The sequence below is a fragment of the Rosa chinensis genome, chromosome 6 (genome assembly GCF_002994745.2).
Source record: "Rosa chinensis cultivar Old Blush chromosome 6, RchiOBHm-V2, whole genome shotgun sequence".
Taxonomy (NCBI): Eukaryota; Viridiplantae; Streptophyta; class Magnoliopsida; order Rosales; family Rosaceae; genus Rosa; species Rosa chinensis.
Genome location: NC_037093.1, coordinates 20,180,436 through 20,185,560, shown reverse-complemented (window position 1 = coordinate 20,185,560; position 5,125 = coordinate 20,180,436). Strand labels below are relative to the sequence as shown.

General features: G+C 40.9%; 1 non-coding gene across 1 annotated transcript; it reads right to left on the bottom strand.

Annotated features, from left to right (window-relative positions):
* Positions 1 to 2,553: 2,553 nt before the first annotated feature.
* On the bottom strand, positions 2,554 to 2,660 carry LOC112174972. Its single transcript, XR_002926277.1, has one exon. It is a non-coding gene; the product is annotated as a small nucleolar RNA R71 (small nucleolar RNA).
* Positions 2,661 to 5,125: the final 2,465 nt, after the last annotated feature.

Here is a 5,125-nt window from a genome sequence, read left to right as displayed (position 1 = left end):
AGTGTTAATTAAACAAAATGTTTAATTAACAATGGTGGGCACGTAAGGAAGCAAAGAGAATCAACAGCATGATGATTAATTAAACCATAAATTAATCAATGGTTTGATTAATCATGATTGAGCCTTATCCATTCTACCTCACAGACCACCACGTGCCATTTAATTCCTCTCCTTCTTTTTGAACAGCCACGATTCTGTTTCTTCTCCCTCTGGCAATCATCCATCCATCCATTTACTCACACTACTCTCTGTCCTTTACGAAGACCCAGACAGCCACCACATATATATATATATATATATATATATATATCCTCATATCTCATCTTTGGGGGAAGCAAGGAACAGCAGCCGCACCACACCACCTCTCCATCCTCCCCTCTTCTCCAAAACACCACACCACCATACCCACTTTATATTTTCTTTTAATCTTCATTACTCCACATCAATTCCTCATCAATTTCTCAAGAGATTTCAAGGAGCATCAATATTTGAGATTGGGTAAAAGTGAAAAATCATAAATCAAGGCTTGTCATAATTGCTCCATAGCAATTTGTGACTTGTTCTTGTGACTTCTCACTCCTCTTCACTTTTATCTCTTTATTTGATGTATTTTGTTGTTGATTTGTGGATGGGTTGTGAGTAGTCTATTTAGGAAGCTAGGGTTTGAGCCCTAGCATGGATTTAATGTAATAAATATGTTTTGATTTAATGGTTTTCAATTTCGTGTTTGGCATATGTTCTATTCTATAATATTTGGCTTAGATGCATGCTTAGGAGCGTGATTAACTCTTGAATATGTAGATGAGCATGTCTAGAAAAATTAGGGGACCTAATCACTTCTCTAATTTATGGCTAGGACACTTGTTTAGAACATGGTTAGTTACAATACCAATTTCGATTGCCGTATTGGCTAGCTTGGGAACCTTGATTCTAGGACTCTTCGCCTTTTGGTGCAACTAGAGGCCCTAACAAGGCTCTAGATTGTCCCAATTGAGTTTCTACGACCCTTGATCCGGAGTAGGAGTACCCTTTAAGGAATCTATTGACCCATGAGCCTTGAAAAGCCTTGGGTACGGTTCTTGATGCCATTATGAATTAAATGACCATATCGGAGCATATTTATGCATTGAATTTGGCTAAGAGGATACCCTAGTGACCTAATTTTCATTTCTTGATAAGTTTCTATTATCTTTATCTTTAGTTCCAATATTAATTTTCAATTGTCAATTTTATTTTTCACAATCAAAATCAAATTTCATAAACCACTTGGTTGTGGGTTTCCGCATTTATTTGTGGTTCTCTTGACCAATTTTAGGCTTGGTTGTTCCGAGCCGGGCATGTAAATAGTTTGGTGCTATTTTTCTAGGTTCTTTGTTAATTGTTAGTGACTTAGTAATCGGCATAACCAAGGATTGAAGTTAGCTTTTCAATCTCCGTGGTACGATAATTTCGGGTCTAAATATTTCCCACTTCTTTGATGACCGTGCCCTTATTGCGCGTAAGTTGCATTCAAGCACACAAATCAAATGGCGCCGTTGCCGGGGATTAAAGTGTAATAGCTTTAATCCCTTGGTTTTCGGTTGTTAGGTCACTTGCATTTTTTTTCTTAGTTTAGTTAATTTTTCTTTGTGTGTTTAGCTTTAAAAAAAAAAAAAAAATTGTAATTATTTGTTTTACTTTATTTTGATTAATTCCTAGTTGTGTGTTTGTTTGTTGAGACTTGTGGTTATTTCTATCGAAGTGACGGGCCTTGTATTACTTTGTAGTACATGTAAGACATGAGCATCGATAGCGATCGTCACTTGGCTTGACTTGTTTGCTAGCTTTTCATTAAGTTTCCTAATTAGTCGTTAGTTTCTTGAGTTGTTAGTTTTTCACTTATTCTTAGTTTTGCTTATTTTAGTTTCTTATTTAATTGTTGTCTCACCTTCTCTCATTACCCCTCTTATTTATTGTGAAGCGTGAAATTAAATTCAAAGTGCTTATTTTGTGAATTCTTGATACTTACCACGTGGTCATATTTTTGCAAGATGCATGAGTAGTACTTTACTACCTATCAATTTGAGAAGTGGTCGTACTTTGCAAAGACTTTCTAGACAAAGGCCAAGGAATCGTTCACGAACACCTCCAAGGCCAAGAGTACCTCCAAGAGATCACTCACCGAGTCCGATTAGATCACCGGTTAGAGAGATGGCGGAGAGACCTATTCGAGAGTTTTCTAGACCTTCCATGGTCAACACGGCATCATGCTTGGTACTTCCGGTTAGAGAGGTGGACTTCGAGATCAAGCCACAACAATTGAGCATCTTGCCTATTTTCCGTGGGACATCATCCGAGAAGGCCATCAACCATATGCAAGACTTTGAGGCGATTGTGAGCACTATGTCAAAGGGTGGACTTCCCGAGGGTGAGTTTAAGATGCGGTTGTTTCCTTTCTCACTTAGAGATGATGCAAAGGGATGGTTTTTGAAGCTACAACCGAGGAGTATACGATCATGGGAGGAGTTGATGGACATTTTCTTGGATGCTTACTACCCACCACACAAGACCACTAGCATGAGACATGAGCTCTTACTCTTCACTCAACGTGATCATGAGACCTTTTGGGAGGCATGGGATAGGTACAAGGATATTTGCAATGCATGTCCCCATCATGGCTTGACTAAGTCTATGATGATTGAAGGTTTCTATGGTGGTTTGTTACCACATGAGAGGAGGAGGGTTGATGTTGCCGCACAAGGCTCACTTCATAGTCATGGTCAAACCGAGGCATGGGATATACTTGAGCACTTGGGTCGACAATCGAGGCAATGGGATGATCATGATTCTAGGAGGGAAAGAGTGAGGAAAGATCCATATTATGATACCAAGAGCACTCATGAGACAAGGGTTGCCCAAGAGAGCTCTAGTGCCGATTATAGGAAGCTTGAGAGAAAGCTTGATTTACTTCTTCAAGCTCAAGAGCGTGGTTCATCTACACATCATGTCAAGGCCGCTTCTATGTCTTCATCTCTATGTCTTCTATGTGATTCACCTATACATGCTACTAGTGAATGTCATCTTGCTCCAAATTATCCGGATTTTGTTCAAGAGCAAGTAAAGGCCGTGAATTCTTATGGTGGGCACCCTCGAAATGATCCTTACTCACCTACATACAATCCGGGTTGGAGGAATCACCCTAATTTTTCTTGGAGAGACCAAGGAGGTTCATCTAGTGGGTTTCAAGGTGGAAAGCAAAGCTTTAGAGGTGGCCAAGGTCAAGATTCATCAAATTTCGCTCATTATGGCAATGCACACCAAGGCAACACTCAATTTTCACAATTTGGTCAACATGGACAGCAAGCATACGGGCCAAGTTCTCAATGCCAATCCACCTCAAGTCAAGGATTTCATGCTCAAAATGCTCCTCCCGGGTTTACTCAAGGTGGTGGCTATGGTCCTAACAAGTTTCAAGGTGTTCCCATTGCCTCACAACCGGAGGAGAAGAAGAGTGCAAGTGATGATGCTCTTTCTTCTATGTCTCAATGCATTACTATACTATCCCAAGGTCAAGCCACCATGCAAAAACAAATGGGACTATTAGAAGTGCAATTGAATCAAATGGCAAAGGAGCTTAGCACACGTCAACAAGGAGCCTTACCTTCACAACCGGAGCCAAACCCAAGAGGAAAACTCCATGAATGCAATGCGGTCACCACTCTACGTTCGGGAAAGGTATATGATAATCATGTTTACATGCCTACATCTTCTAGTCTCCATACAGATCCTTCATTTGATGATGATGTCGGTTTGCATTCATATGGGGCCAAGAGGGAAGAAAATGTACCTCTTGGCCATGTTGTTGATGACCAATTGCTTACACATCATGATTCTTTTTATCATAAGGAGGATGGGACCGGAAGGGAAGAAAATGTACCTTCCGGTAAATATGGAGTTGAATGCCAAAAGAAGAAATAAGGGGGTGGATAAGGTAGCCGGAGGGGAAGAAAATGTACCTTCCGGAGGAGCTAATCTTGGCAAAGGTTATGGTTTCTTGTCCTTTGAGAACAATGCAAGCAAATATGGTTTGATTGATAGCGGCAAGGAAAGAGCTTTATTGAGAAAGAACACTTCTAGGGATGAGGATGTCTCGGACCCTAAATTAGATGGTGAGGCCATGGAGGCTAGGGACCCATCTAAGGCCAATGACACCTCTAGGAAGGTTCCTGATGACATTAGACCCACCACACATGAGTTTGAGCCATCTACTTCTAGAGAAAAAGAGGGGAGAAATAAGGAGGAAGACCGACATGTGCACGGTAGCTCTAGGGATAGGAGTAGTCCGGTCTACTCATCACTAGGCGAGGCCTTGAGGGCTAAGAACCCTAGTGGGACCGTGACTACCCTTAGGGGCACCACCGGGAGTCTCACCTTTGATCCACCTCTTGACTTGAGCATACAGGAACCTCAACTTCCCTACCCTAATGTGCCAAGAAAGGAAAATGTGAAGAATAGTGGGAAGAAGAAGAAAGTTGGCTTGATGTCCGAAGTGCATGATATTTTAAAGAAGGTCAATGTCAATATACCTTTGATTGAGCTCCTTCGACAAATGCCGGTTTATGCAAAATTTCTAAAGGACTTGTGCACCCATAAGAGGAAGATAAAGAATGATGAGCGGTTCGAGATTTGTGAGGAGGTTAGTGCTATCTTGCAAAGACGGATTCCCCCAAAACTCAAGGATCCGGGGAGCTTTAATATCTCTTGCACTATTGGTGAGAAAGTCTTTGATAGAGCTTTGATGGACCTTGGTTCAAGTGTTAACATTATTTCTTTTGAGACTTTCCGGAAACTTGACCTTGGACCTATTAAAGCTACTCCTATATTCTTGCAACTTGCGGATCGGAGTATTAAGAGAGCCATGGGTGTTGTTGAAGATGTGTTAATCAAGGTTGATAAGTTCTACTTGCCGGCGGATTTGGTGGTATTAGATATGGATGATGGACCTCATAGTGACAAAGACATACCTATCATTCTTGGTAGACCCTTTATGGCAACCGCGGGAATAAAAATTAATGTTCAAAAGGGCACCATTAAAATGAAGGTATTGGGAGAAAAGGTATTACTTAAGAGTCTTGAACCCATATAT